The following is a 22,041-nucleotide window of genomic DNA, read 5'->3' as shown; positions in this document are numbered from 1 at the left end:
ACGGACTCGGTGGGCCGAAGGGCTTGTTTCCATGCTATATAGTTATATGGACGGGAAGGGAATGGAAGGTTATGGTCTGAGCGCAGGTACATGGGACTAGGGGAGATTATGTGTTCGGCACGGACTAGAAGGGTCGAGATGGCCTGTTTCCGTGCTGTAATTGTTATATGGTTATATGGTTATATCTCTAAAGTACAGGAAAGTGGCATTGGGATAAAAGATCACTCACAATTCTATCAAATGGCGTGATGGGCTGAATGGCCTCCCCCATCTTCTAAGTGGGTCTTTCAATTACTTCCCAGCCTGCGACTGAGATTCATAACTCAAATATCCATTATGTTTCTGTACCTCTGGTGATTTATGCAAAAAATATTTGCAGGGGAATAAACAGGGAGCTGAGTATTAGAATATAATGCAGTGGAAGGGAAGATGCCATTAAAGTAATCAGTAGTAAAAAAAAAGTGACACTACTATTAGTTTCGCTGATATGTGCCACAGATTTTCACAGTCAGCATTAACGACTGTTTACAAATCGCTGATGGGTTGAGGGAGGCTAATGAGAAAAGGTTTGTCCATAACCCGACCCGAAACGTTGCCTATTTCCTTCGCTCCAGAGATGCAGCCTGTCCCGCTAAGTTGCTCCAGCTTTTTGTGTGTATATATCTATGACCCAAAACATCAACTAGCTAGTTAGCTAGGTAGACAAAAGTGCTGGAGAAACTCAGCGGGTGCAGCAGCATCTATGGAGCGAAGGAAATAGGCAACGTTTCGTCCCGAAACCCTTCAGGAAGGAAATAGGTAACGTTTCGGGCCGAAACCCGGAAGGGTTTCGGCTCGAAACGTTGCCTATTTCCTTCGCTCCATAGATGCTGCTGCATCTGCTGAGTTTCATAGAAACATAGAAATTAGGTGCAGGAGTAGGCCATTCGGCCCTTTGAGCCTGCACCGCCATTCAATATGATCAAGGCTGATCATCCAACTCTGTATCCCTTACCTGCCTTCTCTCCATACCCCCTGATCCCTTAGCCACAAGGGCCACATCTAACTCCCTCTTAAATATAGCCAATGAACTGGCCTCAACTACCCTCTGTGGCAGAGAGTTCCAGAGATTCACCACTCAGCGTGAAAAAAGTTCTTCTCATCTCGGTTTTAAAGGATTTCCCCTTTATCCTTAAGCTGTGACCCCTTGTCCTGTGACCCCTTCTCCAGCACTTTTTTGTCTACCTTCGATTTTCCAGCATCTGCAGTTCCTTCCTACACCAACCCCTAAGCGCGTGGGTTTTCTCCGGGTGCTCCAGTTATCCCTCCCACTCCAGAGGCGTGCAGGTTTGTAGGTTAAGTGTTTAAGAAGGAACTGCAGATGCTGGAAAATCGTAGGTAGACAAAAATGCTGGAGAAACTCAGCGGGTGCAGCAGCATCTATGGAGCGAAGGAAATAGGCGATGTTTCGGGCCGAAACCCTTCTTTTGGGGAGGGTGGAGGTCCAGCACTTAGCAGCATGGTGCGCTGACAACAACCTGGCCCTTAACTCCAAGAAGACCAAGGAGCTCATTGTAGACTTCAGGAAGTCCAGAGGCGGCACGCACACCGCCATCCACATTAGCGGGACGGAGGTGGAACGTGTTTCTAGCTTCAGGTTCCTGGGAGTCAACATCTCCGATGACCTCTCTTGGACCCACAATACCTCTACTCTGATCAAGAAGGCTCATCAGCGTCTCTTCTTCCTGAGGAGACTGAAGAAGGTCCATCTGTCTCCTCAGATCCTGGTGAACTTCTACCGCTGCACCATCGAGAGCATCCTTACCAACTGCATCACAGTATGGTACGGCAACTGCTCTGTCTCCGACCGGAAGGCATTGCAGAGGGTGGTGAAAATTGCCCAACGCATCACCGGTTCCTCGCTCCCCTCCATTGAGTCTGTCCAAAGCAAGCGCTGTCTGCGGAGGGCGCTCAGCATCGCCAAGGACTGCTCTCACCCCAACCATGGACTGTTTACCCTCCTACCATCCGGGAGGCGCTACAGGTCTCTCCGTTGCCGAACCAGCAGGTCGAGGAACCGCTTCTTTCCGGCGGCTGTCACTCTACTCAACAACGTACCTCGGTGACTGCCAATCACCACTCCCCCCCGGACACTTATTATTATTTATTCAAATCATTTGCTATGTCGCTCTTCCAGGGAGATGCTAAATGCATTTTGTTGTCTCTGTACTGTACACTGACAATAACAATTAAAATTGAATCTGAATCTGAATCTTTTTTTTAGACCACTGTCTTTCAATGAATACTTGGGGATGCATTTAACATTGGAGTTTTAATTCACAATTGAATGATGTTTGCAAACAGCAGGACAAAGGACTTTTTTTTTTAAGCTTGCAGTATATTTATTTATTTTTAATTTTGTTTATTGATTTATTTATTTTAAATTAGAAGCAAGTTCAATAACGTGGTATATAAGTACCTAATACATAATGAGATATTACAGTCCATGTACAACTTCTTGTTTCAAATTTAACAGTCTAGAACAGAAAATGGGACAAGCCATGATAGAGAAAAAAATAATATCATAAGCCGTGATAATAGTGTTAGATCGTCAGATGGTAGAGATAGCCCAAAGAAAATGTAGAAGGGGATAGAGGGGAAAAAAGAGTAGAGAAAAAAAAAGAATAAAAATAAAGAGATTGAGAGAGATATCTTTACCCACCCTTCAAGTTTAATTTCTAATGCCCCTGTCCCACTTAGGAAACCTGAACAGAAACCTCTGGAGACTTTGCGCCCCACCCAAGGTTTCCGTGCAGTTCCCGGAGGTTGCAGGTGGTTGCCGGAGGTTGCAGGTAGTGGAAGCAGGTAGGGAGACTGACAAAAACCTCCGGGAACCGCACGGAAACCTTGGGTGGGGCGCAAAGTCTCCAGAGGTTTCCGTTCAGGTTTCCTAAGTGGTACAGGGGCATAAGGTTGTGTTGCACCATATGCTTGTAAAAAGCCAAAACTCTTCTAACCTGAAACGTTGCCCATTTCCTTCGCTCCATAGATGCTGCTGCACCCGCTGAGTTTCTCCAGCATTTCTGTCTACCCAGGTTTGTAGGTTAATTGGCTTCGGTAAAGATTGTAAATTGTCCCTAATGTACAAGTGTAAGGGGATCGCTGGTCGGCGCGGACTCGATAGCCCAAAGGGCCAGTTTCAGCGCTGTGTCTCTCAACTAAACTAAATTTAAATTTGTTTTATGATTTAGTTTAGAAATGCAGTGTGGAAACAGGCCCTTCGACCCATCGGGTCAGTGCCGACTAGCGAGCGTTCATTCACTAGTACAATCCTATCCAAATTGGCTTCGACAATTTACCAAAGACTTACAATTAACGTCTTCTGAGCGTGGGAGGAAACCGGAGCACCTGGAGAATAGCCACACAGGTCATGGGGAGAACGTACAAACTCCACACAGATAGCAGCCATAGTCAGGATCGAACCCTGGTCTCTGGTGCTGTCAGGTAGCACCAGTACGCTGCCATAAAAGGCACTATTAATGTGCACTTTTATAAGTTTCATTAAAGCACAAGGGAACTGCAAAATTATTATTTTTTAAAGTCACAAAGTGCTGGAGTAACTCAACGGGTCAGGCAGCATCTCTGGGAACCAAGGAGGGGTGACGTTTCAGGTCGAGACCCTTCTTCAATCTGAGTGTCAGGGGAGAGACCGAGATATGGAAGGGTAAGGTGTGAAAATGACAGATCAAAGGGGATGTTCATTGTTGGCTGAGGGGAAGGTGCGAGGCTGAGGGGAAGGTGACAACAAAGGGGATGTTCATTGTTGTGCAAACAGTAAAACAGAATCAGGAGGACAGTGAAACTAGTCACAGAGCTAGGGTGGGAGAGGGACAGAGAGAGAGGGGAAGCAAGTGTTACTTGAAGTTAGAGAAATCAAAAATCAAACTGCTGGGCTGTAAGCTGCTCAAGCTAAATTATCCCTGGGATGGCGGGACTGTCATATGAGGAAAGATTGAAAAGACTAGGCTTGTATTCACTGGAGTTTAGAAGGATGAGGGGGAATGTTATAGAAACATATAAAATTATAAAAGGACTGGACAAGCTAGATGCAGGAAAAATGTTCCCAATGTTGGGCGAGTCCAGAACCAGGGGCCACACACAGTCTTAGAATAAAGGGGAGGTCATTTAAGACTGAGGTGAGAAAAAACGTTTTCACCCAGAGAGTGGTGAATTTATGGAATTCCCTGCCACAGAGGGCAGTGGAGGCCAAATCACTGGATGGATTTAAGAGAGAGTTAGATAGAGCTCTAGGGGCTAGTGGAATCAATGGATGTGGGGAGAAGGCAGGCACGGGTTATTGATAGGGGACGATCAGCCATGATCGCATTGAATGGCGGTGCTGGCTCGAAGGGCCGAATGGCCTCTTCCAGCACCTATTTTCTATGTTTCTATGAGGTGCTGTTCTTCCAATTTTGTTTTCCCTGGTTTAAAACTTGGTCGTAGAGAGTATAGGGGAAATCAATTCATTTGTTTGTTGATGAGAGGAACACATATAGTGTGATGAAGAGGAAACTCTGAAATAGACCCCCTTGGTTGGTATTCCAAAGCAAAGTATTGACTTAAGAAAGTGTCTCAGAGATTGTGAATATTTACATATGAATGGATTTTCTATAATTATTTTGTAATTTTCCTGAAGCTTTTATTAAACTCCATTTGATTTCTCTCCCCTTTGCTCCGAGTCTCTCGTCTGTTCATTGTAACGTGGCTTACAGCAAGAGATTTCTTCTCAAAACTTATTAAAGAATGCGGCAAATGGCTTTTTCAAACTGCAGATAAGGGCTGAAATCAGACTCCTGTGGGGAGCTGTTGAAGGTGGACAAGGGAAATGAGAGTGGGATTTAGGTAGGATTGGTGTAAAATGGGACGTTGTGGTCAGTATGGGCTCAGAGGGCCGAAGGGGCTTTTTCAATGAAATTGCAGCAAATTGTGGACTCAGCCCCAACCATCACACAAACCAACCTCCCTTCCATCGAAGGCAGACACCAAAAGGCTGGAGTAACTCAGCGGGACAGGCAGCATCTTTGGAGAGAAACAATGGGTGACGTTTCTGGTCAAGAACCACCTCCCTTCCATTGACTCCATCTACACTTCACGCAGCCTCGGCAAGGCCAGCAGCATCATCAAGGACCAGTCACTGCACCCCGGACATTCCCTCTTCCCCCCTCTCCCATCGGGCAAGAGGTACAGAAGTGTGAAAACAAACGCACACACACACACCTCCAGATTCAGGGACAGTTTCTTCCCAGCTGTTATCAGGCAACTGTGAATCATCCCACCACAACCAGAGAGCGGTCCTGAACTACTATCTACCTCATTGGTGACCCTCGGACTATCCTTGATCGGACTTTGCTGGCTTTATCTTGCACTAAACGTTATTCCCTCATCATGTATCTGTACACTGTGGACGGCTCGATTGTAATCATGTAGTCTTTCCACTGACTGGTTAGCACGCAACAAAAGCTTTTCACTGTACCTCGGTACACGTGACAATAAACTAGACTGAGCTGACTCTATAAAACATACAAGCATGATAATGTAGGCTTTGAATTTTGGCAGGCTGGAAAAAAAAATCAAATATTACAGAGCAGAGCTTTAAGGTCAGAGGGGCAAAGTTCAAACGAGAATTTCGGGGCAAGTTATTTTTTACATTGAGGGTGTTGCGTGCTTGATAATAGGCTGTTGGGGGTAGTGGTTGAGGCAGATACGATACTGGAGTTTTTTGAACCGAGTCTTTTAAGGAGACTGTGTCTGAAGGAACTGCAGATGCTGGTTTAAACCGAAGATAGACACAAAAAGCTGGAGTAACTCAGCGGGACAGGCAGCTTCTCCGGAGAGAAGGAATGGGTGATGTTTCGGCCCGAAATGTCACCCATTCCTTCTCTCCAGAGATGCTGCCTGTCCCGCTGAGTTACTCCAGCTTTTTGTGTCTATCTTTTAAGGAGACCATTCGGCCCATTGTGTCTATGTCGGCCAAAGATGAAAAATGATGTCCTGCATGGAGAGAGGGGGAGAGAGGGGGGGGAGGGGGAGGGAGAGAGGGTGAGAGAGGGAGGGGGAGAGAGGGGGAGAGGGGGAGAGGGGGAGAGAGGGGAGGGGGGAGAGAGGGGAGAGGGGGGAGGGGGAGAGGGGGGAGGGGGAGAGGGGGGGAGAGAGGGAGGGGGAGGGGGGAGGGGAGAGGGAGAGGGGGGAGGGGGGGAGAGGGGGAAAGAAGGGGAGGGGGGGGAGAGAAAGAGGGGGAGGAGGGAGAGAGGAGGGAGGGGGAGGAGAGAGGGGGAGAGGGGGAGAGAGGGGGGAGAGGGGGGAGAGGGAGAGAGGGGGAGAGAGGGGGAGAGGGGGGGGGGGGGGAGAGTGGGGGAGAGGCAGAGGGGGGGGGGGGAGAGGGGAGAGGGAGAGGAGAGGTACAGAGAGTGAGGGAGAGGGTGGGAGGGGGAGAGGGAGAGAGGGGGAGAGGGGGAGAGGGGGAGAGGGGGAGAGGGGAATGCCAAGGGGAGAGAGAGTAGGGGAAGGGGTGAGGGGAGAAGTGAAGATGAAGGGAGAAGGAGGGAGGGAGAGAGGGAGGAGAGGGGAGAGGGAGGGAGAGGGAGAGAGGGAGAGGGAGGAGGGAGAGGGAGAGGGGAGAGAGAATGTGTGTCTGAAGGAAATGCAGATGCTGGTTCAAACTGAAGATAGACACAAAAAGCTGAAGTAACTCAGCGGGACAGGCAGCATCTCTGGAGAGAAGGAATGGATACACTGAAGGAGAGACAGAGAGGCGTACCTAGAGACAGGGAGAACAGCAGAAGATTTAGTCCTGAAAAGATTTGCCTCTTGGATATCTAACAAATTTCATTGTCTTCAAAACATTTAAAATGACAGAGTCTGATAGAATGTGTTTTGGCAATTGTGTTTGTTTGCTGGGTGACAGGCCTTTACAGAAGGTAAAAGACACTGTCGTCTGTGCTTCTTCAGTAATGCTAGGATCGACATGTAAGTCTTAATTGGTTTGCAAGTCCCATTTGTCTGGTTTGTGTACAACTGAGGCAACTGACATCACATGGATGGGACATCGTTACATTATTAAACACTCTTGAAACATGTTGTCCATAAATCTTAGCCCTCCTTTTTTTTCTCTTTCCATGACTATTTTTCACTTCTGTACGTTACAGAAATAAACGCAATCCTAATCACCATTATCCCGCAAATCCCCAAGTTCGATCCTGACTGCGGGTGCTGTCTGTATCGAGTTTGTACCTTCTCCCAGGGACCGCGTGGGTTTCCTACGGGTGCTCCAGTTTCCTCCCACAATCATTGCAGAATAGAAACTGTGCAGCGTAGGTTTACAAGGTCAATTCCCGGGATGGCGGGACTGTGATATGCTGAGAGAATGGAGCAAGCAGCTGGGATTGTACACTCTGGAGTTTAGAAGGATGAGAGTGGATCTCATTGAAACATATAAGATTGTTAAGGGGTTTAGACACACTAGAGGCAGGAAACATGTTCCCGATGTTGGGGGAGTCCAGAACCAGGGGCCACACACAGTTTACGAATAAGGGGTAAGCCATTTAGAACGGAGACGAGGAAACACTTTTTCTCACAGAGAGTTGTGAGTCTGTGGAATTCTCTGCCTGAGAGGGCGGTGGAGGCAGGTTCTTTGGATGCTTTCAAGAGAAAGATCTTAAAGATAGCGGAGTCAGGGGATGTGGGGAGAAGGCAGGAACGGGGTACTGATTGGGGATGATCAGCCATGATCACATTGAATGGCGGTGCTGGCTCGAAGGGCTGAATGGCCTCTACTCCTGCACCTATTGTCTATTGTCTATTGTAAATTGTCCCTGGTGTGTAGGATAGAACTGGTGTACGGGTGATCGCTGGTCGCTTGGCGCAGACAGAATGGGGAGAACAACATGTTTTTGCGCTGTAACTCTAAACTGAAGCAAAAGTTAAACAAAGTTTAAATGAAGAAGCAACAGTTTTTATCGGATCAGGAATAGATTAGACAAACTGCCTTTTCAGTGTTAAAACAATCATCCAACAGTAAATCAACTGCACACTTTATTTCTGCTTTGAGTTGTTGCCCAGAATTATTCTTGCCACATTTGAATATTGGAGTTATGTGGAATTCATTCAGCATGCAAGTATTTAGCTCGAGAAGAAATCTACCCACAGCCTTCCCAAGAGTGGTGTGGGATGTACTCGCTTTAAAGTTGAAAACCACTTTCACAATGAGAAAACCATCTCATTTTGTGGAATATGGCAACAGCGATCTGGGTCCGTCTATTCTCCTGCTTGTGGCATCTCTTTTTCACAGAGCAATTTAATTTGTTCCTCTTCCAGATTCCTCGAGCTTTTTTAAATTATTACACAACTGCTCCATTCAAGACCGCAAGAAATTGCAGAGAATTCTGGACACAGCCCAGACCATCACACAAACCAATATCCCTTCCATTGAAAGTGGACACAAAGTCAAGTCAAGTCAAGTCATATTTATTTATATAGCACTCGTTGGCCAAAGTGCTTTACATTTGTTATAAGACTAGTATAGACAAACAAACTACATAAATATAGAAACATAGAAACATAGAAATTCGGTGCAGGAGTAGGCCATTCGGCCCTTCGAGCCTGCACCACCATTCAATATGATCATGGCTGATCATCCAACTCAGTATCCCGTACCTGCCTTCTCTCCATATCCCCTGATCCCTTTAGCCACAAGGGCCACATCTAACTCCCTCTTAAATATAGCCAATGAACTGTGGCCTCAACTACCCTCTGTGGCAGAGAGTTCCAGAGATTCACCACTCTCTGTGTGAAAAAAGTTTTTCTCATCTCGGTTTTAAAGGATTTCCCCCTTATCCTTAAGCTGTGACCCTGTTACTGTTGTCAGAGGTGATTGATCGCACAGACACCATTGACATCCCTTCCATTGACATGATCTACACCTCACGCTGCCTCGGCAAGGCCAGCAGCATCATCAAGGACCAGTCACACCCCGGCCACTCACTCTTGATTGGGCAAGAGGTACAGAAGTGTGAAAACAAACGCACACACACCTCCAGATTCAGGGACAGTTTCTTCCCAGCTGTTATCAGGCAACTGAATCATCCTACCACAACCAGAGAGCAGTCCTGAACTACCATCCACCTCATTGGAGACCCTCGGACTATCCTTGATCAGAAGGAACACAAAAATGCTGGAGAAACTCAGCGGATGCAGCAGCATCTATGGAGCGAAGGAAATAGACAACGTTTCGGGCCGAAACCCTTCTTCAGACACATCCTTGATCAGACTTCACTGACTTTCTCTTGCACTACACATTATTCACAGTATTCCCTTTATCATGAATCTATACATGATATGGACTGATTGTAATCATGTATTGTCTTTCCGCTGACTGGTTAGCACGCAACAAAAAGCTTTTCACTGTACCTCGGTACACGTGACAATAAACTAAACACAACTAAACTAACAATTAATCACAAACCGTAAGATTGAATAAAAAGAGTTAACTCCAAGATTAAAACAATTAATCACAGGCTGAATCGTTTTGTCGAACAAAGAAGGAATACCAATAATTTTTTCTTTTTTATTAATTTTTAGTCAATTGGTTTAACTTTCTTTATAAGCTTTCAGTTTTAAAAATGTCTTATAATTAATTGGGGATATTTTTTGAATTTCTCCTGGTCAGAAACATTCATGATGTGGTGAATCTCTGGAACTCTCTGCCACAGAGGGTAGTTGAGGCCAGTTCATGGGGCTTTAGCTAAGAGGGAGTTAGATGTGGTCCTTGTGGCCAGTGGGATCAGAGGGTATGGAGAGAAGGCAGGTACGGGATACTGAGTTGGATGATCAGCCATGATCATATTAAATGGTGGGGAGGGGAGGGTGGATACATCAGTTGCCAGAAAATCTATGTGTTCAAACTGTGTGTTTAAGACTATGAGAGACATTGATTGTGTAGCATGGGCTAAATTGTGTAACATGTGCAGAATTAGCAAATAGCTAACACAAGTGATTTGGCATTGAGCAAAATGGCATGGTCAAGGGTCAAAGGGCAGCACAGTGGCACAGCGGTTAGAGCCACTGCCTTACAGCACTGTAAGACCCGGGTTCGATCCTGATACGGGCGCTGTTGTGTACGGAGTTAGTAAGTTCTCCCCGTAACCTGCGTGGCATTGAGCTCTCCGGGTGCTCAAGTTTCAAAGGGCACACACCAAAGCACAGCAGGTTTGTAGGTACGTTTACAGCAAAGACTGCAGATGCTGGTGAATACGGGAAGGTAGACTACAAAATGCTGCAGAAACGCAGCGCGTGAGGCAGCATCTGTGGAGAGAAGGAATTGGCGACCCGAAATGTTTCGGGTCGAGACCCTTCTTCAGAAGGAATAGGTGACGTTTCGGGTCGAGACCCTTCTTCAGAATGAATAGGTGACGTTTCGGGTCGAGACCCTTCTTCAGAATGAATAGGTGACGTTTCGGGTCGAGACCCTTCTTCAGAATGAATAGGTGACGTTTCGGGTCGAGACCCTTCTTCAGAAGGAATAGGTGACGTTTCGGGTCGAGACCCTTCGGGTCTCAACCCGAAACATCGCCTATTCCTTCGCTCCTTAGATGCTGCCTCACCCGCTGAGTTTCTCCAGCATTTTGTGTCTACCTTCAGGTTTGTAGGTAAATTGGCTTGGTAAAATTGTAAATTGTCCCCAGTGTGTGTAGGATAGTGTTAGTGTGCCGGGATCGCTGGTCGGTACGGATTCGGTGGGCCGAAGGGCCTGTTTTCGCGCTGTATCTCTAAACTAAAGCAAGAGACTAAAAGGCAGCAACATTTCTCTGCTCTAATTACCCCAACATGTAGGATTAACACATTAAACGCAAGTAACACATTAATTAGCTTTCTTCTCAGATCACAGCCATCTATGAAAGATAACTAACCTTCATCTCCCCTCTGGATCTTTTCCAGTTATCTTTGATCTCCTGCCCCCCTGCCAGTAAAAACTGTTCCTCCTTAATTACTTCAGGACCCCTCAACACTGCTTCTCCACACGGTCAATAGTGGATAAAAGTGCCCAAACACAGCAGCCACCTTGTACACACCCAGCTCCGACTAACAGCAGTATATCACAAGACCTGATCATGTACTTTGGAAATATGAGCCAGTGTATCCCAGGAAATATCCCACTCAAGTTCAAGTTCAAGTGAGTTTATTGTCATGTGTCCCAGATAGGACAATTAAATTACATAGAAACATAGAAATTAGGTGCAGGAGTAGAGGCCATTCGGCCCTTCGAGCCTGCACCACCATTCAATATGATCATGGCTGATCATCCAACACAGTATCCCATCCCTGCCTTCTCTCCATACCCCCTGATCCCTTTAGCCACAAAGGCCACATCTAACTCCCTCTTAAATATAGCCAATGAACTGTGTGGCCTCAACTACCTTCTGTGGCAGAGAGTTCCACAGATTCACCACTCTCTGTGTAAAATTCTTGCTTTGCTTCAGCACACAGAACATAGTAGGCATTTACTACAAAACAGATCAGTGTGTCCACATACCGTAATATAAATATATACACACATGGATAAATAAACTGATTAAGTGCAAATAACAGATAATTGGTTAGTATTAATCAGGGTTTTGTCTGAGCCAGGTTTAATAGCCTGATGGCTGTGGGGAAGTAGCTATTCCTGAACCTGGCTGTTGCAGTATGGCAGCACGATTGCGCAGTGGTAGAGTTGCTGCCTCATTGCACCAGAGATCCGGCTTAGATCCTGACTGTCTGTGCGGAGTTTGTCCGTTCTCCCTGTGAGCTTTGTGGGTTTTCTCCGGGTGCTCTGGTTTCCTCCCACACTCCAAAGACGTACAGGTTTGTAGGTTAATTGGCTTCCGTCAAAATGTCCCTTATGCGTAGGATAGAACTAGTGCATGGGTGGTCACTGGCCGGCATGGACCCGGTGGGCCGAATGGTCTGTTTCACAAAAACTACACCTCCAAAGTAGAACTGAGATATTTTACACCAAGCCAGCATCCAATCCAAAAGACAGTATCTTAGACAATAGACAACAGACAATAGACAACAGGTGCAGGAGTAGAGGCCATTTGGCCCTTCGAGCCAGCACCGCCATTCAGTGTGATCATGGCTGATCATCCCCAATCAGTACCCCGTTCCTGCCTTCTCCCCATATCCCCTGACTCTGCTACCTTTAAGAGCCCTATCTTTAAGAGCCCTTTAAGAGCCCTATGAGAAGAACTTTTTTCACACAGAGAGTGGTGAATCTCTGGAACTCTCTGCCACAGAGGGTAGTTGAGGCCAGTTCATTGGCTATATTTAAGAGGGAGTTAGATGTGGCCCTTGTGGCTAAGGGGATCAGGGGGTATGGAGAGAAGGCAGGTACGGGATACTGAGTTGGATGATCAGCCATGATCATATTGAATGGCGGTGCAGGCTCGAAGGGCCGAATGGCCTACTCCTGCACCTAATTTCTATGTTTCTATCAAGCTCTCCCTTAAAAGTATCCAGAGAACTGGCCTCCACCGCCCTCTGAGGCAGAGAATTCCACAGACTCACCACTCTCTGTGAGAAAAAGTGTTTTCTCATCTTCGTTCTAAATGGCTTACCCCTTATTCTTAAACTGTGTGTGTGGCCCCTGGTTCTGGTCTATTGTTTCAGGTCGGGACCCTTCTTTAGACTTTAGAGTGCTTTCTGACCCACTGAGTTACTCCAGCACTTTGTATCTATCTTCAGTGTAAACCAACATCTGCAATTCCTTCCTCCACATTTAGAGTATTGTGTCCAGTTCTGGTCACCCAGTTATGGGAAAGATGTTGTCAGGCTGAAATGGGTACAGGAAAGATTCATGAGGATATTGCCAGAACTCGAGGGCCTGAGCTATAAGGGGAGGTTAAGCAGGCTCGGACTTTATTCCATGGAGCGCAGGAGGATGTGGGGTGATCTTATACAGGTCTTTTGGATCATGAGAGGAATAGGTCAGGTGATGCACAGAGTATTTTGCCCAGAGTTGGGAAATCAAGAACAAGCGGGCATAGGTTTAAGGTGAAGGGGGAAAGGTTCAATGGGAATTTGAAGGGCATCTTTTTTGTTTATACAAAGAAACATAGAAAATAGGTGCAGGTCTGCACCATTCACCATTCAATATGATCATGGCTGATCATCCAACTCAGTATCCTGTACCTGCCTTCTCTCCATACCCCCTGATCCCTTTACCCACAAGGGCCACATCTAACTCCCTCTTAAATATAGCCAATGAACTGTAGCCTCAACTACCTTCTGTGGCAGAGAATTCCACAGATTCGCCACTCTCTGTGTGTGAAAAAAGTTTTTCTCATCTCGGTCCTAAAAGATTTCCCCCTTATCCTTAAACTGTGACCCCTTGTTCTGGACTTCCCCAACATCGGGAACAATCTTCCTGCATCTAGCCTGTCCAACCTCTGAAGAATTTTGTACATTTATATAAGATCCCCCCTCGATCTTCTAAATTCTAGCGAGTACAAGCCGAGTCTATCCAGTCTTTCTTCATATGAAAGTCCTGCCATCCCAGGAATCAGTCTGGTGAACCTTCTCTGACCTCCCTCTATGGCAAGAGTGGTTGGAGTAAGGAATGAACTGCCAGAGGAGGTTGTTGAGGCTGGGACTATCACAATGTTTAATCAATATTTGGACAGGTACATGGATAGGACAGGTTTGGAGGGATATGGGCCAAACGCAGGCAGGTGGGACTGGAGCATGTTGGTAGGCTGGGCAAGTTGTGCCGAAGGGCTTGTTTCTACACTGTATCACTCTATGACTCTGGTAGCTGACTCTGAACACTATCGTCAGAATCTTTTCATTCTCAATGCCGGGCAAATTAATGCCCGGAGATTAATATCACAGCAGATTAAAAAGCAGGAACCCAGCCAAAACAAGAAGGTTGCAAATGTATATATAAATGAGCTTATTGGCATGCGTGCTAAATCACCTCGCCCTCTGTTCAATGTCCTTTTGTCTGTTATCTGCCCGATTGTGGCTGGAAATATCATTGCTAGCACATAGGTTTTATACCACAGCAGTGTGTTCGATGGGGTAATGTTAGTCGCAGTCTGTCTCGCACCCCATTTTGGCCCACTGCCGATTTAGATTAGTTTAGTTCAGAGGTACAGCGAGCAAACTGACCAGCTTCGGCCAGTTGACCAGCGATCCCCGCACATTAACACTGTCCTACACACACACACACACACACTAGGGACAATTTTACATTTTTACACCAAGTCGATTAACCTACAAACCTGCACGTCTTTGGAGTATGGGAGGAAACCGAAGATCTCGGAGAAAACCCACGCAGGTCACGGGGAGAACGTGCAAACTCCGTACAGACAGCACCCGTAGTCAGGATCGAACCCGGGTCTCCGGCGCTGTAAGGGACAACTCTACCGCTGCGCCACCGTGGCCGCCCCAATTAAAATAATTTGGTTCTCAAATAAAAATCATTGCTCCACTCACCACAATCTACAAGTGAAAGAGCAAATGCCCACAGATTCAAAAGGCATCGGGCATAGATATCATAGAGACACAAGGAACTGCAGGTGCCTGCTTTCCCCCCAAAAAAACAGACACAGAGTGCTGGAGTAACTCAGCGGGTCAGGCAGCATCTCCGGAGACTATTTGTCTGCTGGTCACAGAAGTAGATCTGCAATCCTGCGTTACAATCGCTCCACTATATTAAACCTCGAATCCAACGTATCTTACATTCTGTAAACTGTGGACGGCTCGGTTGTAATCATGTATTGTCTTTCCGCTGACTGGTTAGCACGCAACAAAAGCTTTTCACTGTACCTTGGTGCGTGTGACAATAAACTCACCTTACTAGCTGACTAGCCGTTTAAGAAGGAACTGCAGATGCTGGAAAATCGAAGGTAGACAAAAGTGCTGGAGAAACTCAGCGGGTGCAGCAGCATCTATGGAGCGAAGGAAATAGGCAACGTTTCGGGACGAAACGTTGCCTATTTCCTTCGCTCCATAGATGCTGCTGCACCCGCTGAGTTTCTCCAGCACTTTTGTCTAACTAGTTAACTAGTCAAGCTAGCTAGTTAACTGACTAGCTAACTTTCTAGTTGATGTTTTGGACCAGGAACCTTTATCATAGATATATACACACAACATGCTGGAGTAACTCAGCGGGACAGGCAGCATCTCTGGAGAGAAGGAATGGGTGACGTTTCTGGTCGAGACCCTTCCTCAGACAGTTTGTTCAAAGCCTCCTGTAGGTCTCAAGTCTGAAGAAGGGTCTCAACCCGAGACGTCACCCATTCCTTCTCTCCAGAGATGCTGCCCGTCCCGCTGAGTCACTCCAACTTTTCTGTTTAAACCAGCATCTGCAGTTCCTTCCTACACTCATTCTGCTCCGATGTCTCTGATGGTCTCCCTATCACCTCCCCCTTCATACTATCATACGGGGTGGTGGCCGTAGCACTGAGGTGAGAGGGGGCAAAGGTTTAAGGAGCTGGGCGGGTCAAGTCTGTATTTGCAGGGAATCCGCTGCCCAGCGGTGGATTACAAGCGAGAGGCCGCTCTCTCGGGAAATCCATTCTCGCTTGACATCTCACTTGGGACGGTGGTCCTCACTCGCCGGGAGATGGGAGGGGGAGAGGGAGAGGGGAGGGGGGGAGAGGGAGGGGGTGGGGAAGAAGGGGCAAAGAGGGGATGGGGGGAGGGAGGGGAGGGGGGAGAGAGAGTGGGTAGGGGGAGAGAGGGAGAGGGGGGAGAGGGGGATAGGGGGGGGAGGGGGGTGAGGGGAGGAGGGAGTGGGGGAAGAAGGGGAGAGGGGGGTAAAGAGGGGAGGGGGGAGTGGGAAGTGATAGGGGGATGGGGAGAGGGGAGGGGTACAGGGGGGGGAGAGGGTAGGGGAGAGGGGGAGAGGGGAGAGGGAGGGGTAAAGAGGGGAGGGGGAGAGGGGGTAGGGGAGCGGGGAGGGGAGGGGGGAGGGGAGGGGAGAGTGGGGGAGGGGGGGGAGGAGAGGGGAGGGGAGAGGGGAAGAGGGGAGAGGGGGGGGAGAGGGGGATAGGGGGGAGAAGGGTGGGAGAGGGGGAGAGGGAAGGGGTGGAAGTGAGGGGAGAGGGAGGGTGGGGGAGGGGAGAGGGGGTAAAGAGGGGAGGGGGAAGTGGGGAGAAGGGGGGAGGTAGGGGATGGGGGAGATGGGGGAGGGAAGGGGGGGAAGTGGGGGAGAGGGAGTGGGTAGGGGGAGGGGGAAGAGGGGGAGGGGACAAGGGGGGCAGAGGGGAGGGGGGAGGGGGAGGGGAGAGGGAGAGGGGAGAGGGGAGGGGGAGAGGGGGAGGGGAAGAGGGGGAGGGAGAGGGGGAGAGGGGAGGAGAGGGGGAGAGGGAGAGAGGGAGAGGGAGAGGGAGGGGGAGGGAGTGGGAGAAGGAGGGAGAGGGGGGGGGAGGGGGGGGGAGAGGGAGGGGGAGAGGGGAGTGGGAGGGGAGGAGGGGGGGGAGAGGGGAGGGTACAAGGGGGGGAGAGGGAGAGGGGAGGGGGAGAGGGGAGAGGGGGAGAGGGTCTGGATTACAGGTGAGCGGCCCGTTACCTCGGGAAATTCCTCCCCGTTCGAACATCTCGCTTTTGCAGTAGAACCCCACCCGCTCGCCTTCCCTTCCCATCTCCCATCTCCCAACAAATGCCGCGCGGAGCATTGCAGACCCGGTGCACTTGGAGAGGAATTAAAAATAAAATTTTAAAAAGTTTATATGAAGAATAAAAGAGAAGATAACTGCAGGTACCTGACTTCAGACAGCAAATGCAACCTGGAGATCGGACTGTGAGGATTGGCAGGTTCACCAGGCACGCGGCTGGTTTCAGTTTAAACATCACTAGTAATAATCCATACTACTAATAATAATAATATTGACAAGTCTCTCAGCCTGGTGTGCTCGCCCGCCGCTGCAGTGTCTCCCTGAGTCCAGGGTCTCCACTGAGTGAGAGGAACCAAGTCTCACCTCTCCAGCTCCTTTGGTTCTGCCAGCGTCAACTCCTCTGCATGTCGAGGCGCTTGCAAAAACTAGTGTGTACCCGGCATTGCACAAAGACTATTTCCTTCCATCCATAGATGCTGCTGCACCCGCTGAGTATCTCCAGCACTTTTGTCTACCATTGCAACAAGCTATCCGGGCTAACAGGACTAGTGGGTCTGAGGTATAGGAAGAGGTTGAGGAGGCTAGGACTCTATTCATTGGAGCGCCGGAGGATGAGGGGTGATCTTATAGAGGCGTACAGAATCATGAGAGGAATAGATGCACAGAGTCTCTTGCCCAGAGTAGGGGAGTCGAGGACCAGAGGATAGACAAAAATGCTGGAGAAACTCAGCGGGTGAGGCAGCATCTATGGAGCGAATGAATAGGCGACGTCTCGACCCGAAACGTCACCTATTCCTTCTGAAGAAGGGTCTCGACCCGAAACGTCACCTATTCCTTCGCCCCATAGATGTTGTCTCACCCGCTGAGTTTCTCCAGCATTTATGTCTACCGTCCATCTCTCCAGCATCTGCAGTTCTTTCTTAAACACGAGGACTAGAGGACATATTTACATCTGGGGGTGAATAAAGTGCTATCATATCGTATCGTGCATTAAGGTTTAAGGGGAAAAGATTTAATAGGAATCTGAGGGGTAACTTTTTCCACACAGAGGGTGGTGGGTGCATGGAACGAGCTGCCAGAGGAGGTAGTTGAGGCTGGGACTATCCCGACATTTAAAAAACAGTTAGACAGGTACATGGATGGGACGGGTTTGGAGGGATATGGACCAAACGCGGGCAGGTGGGACTAGTGCAGACAAAAATGCTGGAGTAACTCAGCGGGTGAGGCAGCATCTATGGAGCGAAGGAAATAGGCAACGTTTCGGGTCGAGACCCTTCTTCAGACTGGTGTAGCTGGGACATGTTGGCCGGTGCGGGCAAGTTGGGCCGAAGGGCCTGCTCCCACGCACTATGACTCAGTAACAGACATGTATGTCAATGTGTAGGAATGAGCCGCAGATGCTGGCTAGCGAATATCTTCCACAAAGCATCTCTGGTAAAAAAGAATAGGGGCGACGTCTCGGGCTGAGACCCTTCTCCAGACAGTCTGAATGAAGCCTGTCCCGCCGAGCATTTTTGTGTGTCTATCTTCGAATATCCCTTAATCCTTGTCACCTTTCATCCCACATGTCACATTCCCCGCTCTCCCTCCCCTCGCATGGAATTTCACACCCCACACGGCAACAATTCAGCGACAACACTCCTGAAGCAAAACCCTACACGTATAAGTTAAACACAAGATGCTGGAGTAACTTAGCGGGACAGGGCAGCAGCAGCATCTCTGGAGAGAAGGAATGGGTGACGTTTCTGGTCGAGACCCTACTTCACACCCTTGTAATATATATTTAAATTCTAGCTTCAAGGGGGAAGAGGTTCAAAGGCTTTTCTTCAACTGAGGAGTGGAGTTGGGGGGTGTCGAGCATTTCATTGATCTGATCATTCACACCAACAAATAACATATCTGACATTTCACAACCGTTTGGCCCAAACATGTTTATTCCGCACAAATTAAACCGCGAGAAGAGCCTGGCAAAAACTCTGCTAAACGTGAGCAAAAACTAAACTCTACCAACGGATACAATCTCGTAGCTAAAAGAGCAGAAGCCAGCCCGTAGTATCGACAGGACGCCAGTTAGTTTTTTTAACTCAATTCCCTAACAAGCGACATTCTGACAAAAAAAAAAAAAATTAAAACCCGGCAAAACACTGTTTAAAATAACTGTTTGCAAGTCATACCTGTATGTGTGACCATTTTGTGAAAAATAATTAGCTTCACATCAAGATGTTGAACATTATCCCCGCTATCAGCTTAGATTTTTAATTCTCCCCCTGCCAGCGTGTTATTCCACGAATCACACATTCCCTCTTCTCTAGAATTTTGACTATTCTTTTCCCACATCATTTTCCTCCCCCCCCCCCCCCCCCCCCCCCCCCCCCCCCCCCCCCCCCCCCCCCCACCCCCCCCCCCCCCCCCCCCCCCCCCCCCCCCCACCCCCCCCCCCCCCCCCCCCCCCCCCCCCCCCCCCCCCCCCCCACTCCTGCCTTTTCTCCTCCCCTTCTCTCCTCGGTTGCGATCGGATCGCGGTTTAAGGTGAGGGGGGAGATTTAATAGGAATCTGAGGATATCTCTGCATTTCGTTTCTCTCCCCCGGCTCCTACTTTCTGCTTCAGTCTCCTGCTTTCTCCTCAATTCCTCACATCCCGGCGCACTTCCCCCTCTTCCCCTCATCCCTTCCAACTTCCCCACCTCACTATAGCCAGCTCTCTGCACCCCACCCCAGGTCTCCCTGCCAGAGCGTCTAGACCCCACAATCACACAGTGTTTGACATTAGTCTCTTACCCAAGTCGGGATCACAAGCCTAGATATCCCTCCCCTCTGACAGTCCCACGAAGCACTTTCATCCACACTTCCCCAACCCCCGCCTCTTCCTGTGTGATCCTCATATTCCCTCATCACCCTTTCCCCTCCCTTACCGTTTTCCCCACTTTCTTTCATTCCCCCCACCTTTCCTTCCATTCCCATGGATTCTTCCTTCTTTAATTCTTCCTATTTTTGTTCTTTGACTCTTCATTCGCCGTTGCTCGTGTTCCCACCATTCAGTGTAGGGAGGGACTGCAGATACTGATTCACACCGAAGATAGACACAAAACTCTGGAGTAACTCAGCGGGACAGGCAGCATCTCTGGGGAGAAGGAATTGGCGACTTTTCGGGCCGAGACCCTTGAAATCTTCACCCATTCTTTCTCCCCAGAGATGCTGCCTGTCCCGCTGAGTTACTCCAGCATTTTGTGTCTCCCATTCTCCTTTCTCCCTTCCACTGCTCCTTCCGTGCCTCGTTCCTATTTCTTTCCCCAGAGTTTTACACGTTCTCTTTTCCCAATTCCCCTCATTCCCTTTTCCCCCAACTTCATCCTAGTTTTATTCCTTCTTTCAATCGGTCCGCCTCTTAGTTTTGGCAGACAAAAAGTAGACTTCAGTCTGAAGAAGGGTCTCGACCCGAAGCGCCACCCATTCCTTCTCTCCATAGATGCTGCTGCACCCGCTGAGTTTCTCCAGCATTTTGTCTACCTTCGATTTTCCAGCATCTGCAGTTCCTTCTTAAACACCTCCTAATTTAAGTTAATTCTCCAGGTTGTTCCCTGGTTATTCCTCATTCCCTAGTTACTCTCCCAATTCCCTTTCTGTTCTTTTCCTAGTGTTTTTTTCCTCTCGCCTCCCTTTTTTATTCAGTTTCTCTCGTTTTTCCCTTTTTTCATTCCTCTTCTCCTGCACCTTTATCTCTTTCCCCAGTTCCCTATCATTTCCAATTCTCTCCTTCCTTGCATCCATAACTTTTCTCCCCAATTTTCTGACATTACATCTTCTCTCCTTTTTTCCCAGTCTTCCATTCCTCTTTTTCTAGTTTATTTCCATCCCACTTCCTTCCCATTCCCATTCCATTCCCACCAACTCCCATCATTCCAGTTAATCCACTGTTCTCAAACATTCCAACCCCCACTCTTCGTCTCCCACTTTTGATCATTTCCTTAACATTCTCATTTCCCCATCTCAAATCCCTTTGATTTACCCCCTCCCATTCCATCTTCTTCCCCAATTTCGTGCACTCGCCTTTCCAGAGTTTTCTCTTCCCACTTTCCCTGCATCTCACTTATCCCGTTTTCCCAGTTTCTATCCCCTCTCCTACTGTCTACTCATTCCCACTCACATTCCCCACCATCAAACCCCCGTTCCCTCCCCTTCTCCACACATTCCCGTTTCATCTGTATCCCGAGTCTCCCGTCTTTTCTCCCACTATCCCCCCAGTTTTAATCCCATTCCTCCCTCCCCAATCCCTCTCATTCACATTCACCTTCTTTATTCCCTGTTCCTATCCCGTTATTCCTCTTTTTCCCAGTTTCTCTCATTCCCCTTCTCCCCCTGCCTCTTAGTTTTGACTCTCCTCCCACTTTCTCACATTCACGTTCTCCCATCTCCACATCTTCCCACCCCCTCTCCTTTTTATTCCCCCCTCTCTTCTCCCCCCCTTCTCCCCCCTTCTCTCTCCACTCTCTCGTCCCTTCTTTTCCCCCCAGTCTTTCTCTCTCTCCCTCCCTTCCCATCCCATCCCCACACCCCCTCCAGCCCCCAGCGCCGCCACCCCCGACCCTCACTCACTCACTCACTCACCCCTGTGAAGTCCTGCCGCTCTCACTCGCGGCTCGACCACCAGCGCCGCCAGCTCTGTCCATGCCCCGCCGTTGTGTGTCTGCCCCGGCCGCCGCTCCGCAGCTCCGTAGCTCCGGGGAGCTCTGCACCATGCCCCGGCTCGGCGGGCTCCCGCGGCGGCACGAACTCCCCTCTCGCCCGGGCACTTTGGGCTTCCCTCTCCCTCCCCTCCTCTCCCCTACCCCCCTCTCCCCACGCCCTGCCCTTCTGCAATCCTCGCCCACCCCCTTGCCTCACCAGCAGCCCCCCACCCCCCCTCCTCAGACCACAGACCCTCTTCTCTCTCACACACACACACACACAGTGACAGGCTGCCTCGGGAGCGCGCACCGCCAGCGCGCCTCCCTCCCGTGCACGCGCGCCCCAAACACCACTCCCCCCTCCCCTTGAAAAAGACTCAAGCCACCCTCCCCTTCATTCTATTGCATTTAGCATTTGCTGGGTTAACATTGAGTTGTGTGTGAACACTAAATGCGCGCCCCCTGCGTGGTGGAATCGCCGCGGGAGCGCGCGCACGCCCCACACTACTTTTTTTTTTGCAAGGCGCGCCCCCGACCCATCACTCACTGTGATCAGTGTGTGTGTGTGTGTGTGGACTGCATACAGAGGAATGGTCAGAGCAAGGACGTTGCGTCAGATCATGAATAACCAGAAAAAAAAAACTTTAGTCCCAACATCTCACTTCGATATACAACGACTGAGACGGTGGTACAACGCCCGGTGTCTCCATGGGCTTCAGGAAGACCCCAGCGCGCTTTGCAA

The 22,041-nt window shown here is 49.0% G+C and overlaps 1 protein-coding gene across 1 annotated transcript in view; it reads right to left on the bottom strand.

Annotated features, from left to right (window-relative positions):
* Positions 1-21,430, bottom strand: part of LOC129714162 (neuronal PAS domain-containing protein 3-like) — a 243,806-nt gene extending 222,376 nt beyond the window's left edge. Inside the window, exon 1 of the mRNA XM_055663663.1 lies at positions 21,241-21,430. The gene's annotated coding sequence lies outside the window, so the exon portion shown is untranslated. The remainder of the gene's footprint in view (positions 1-21,240) is intronic.
* Between the last annotated feature and the right edge of the window lie 611 nt (positions 21,431-22,041).

This window comes from Leucoraja erinacea, chromosome 38 (genome assembly GCF_028641065.1).
Source record: "Leucoraja erinacea ecotype New England chromosome 38, Leri_hhj_1, whole genome shotgun sequence".
Lineage (NCBI taxonomy): Eukaryota > Metazoa > Chordata > Chondrichthyes > Rajiformes > Rajidae > Leucoraja > Leucoraja erinaceus.
The sequence above is the reverse complement of the archived record's forward strand: the minus strand, read 5'-3'. Positions and strand labels throughout refer to the sequence as shown.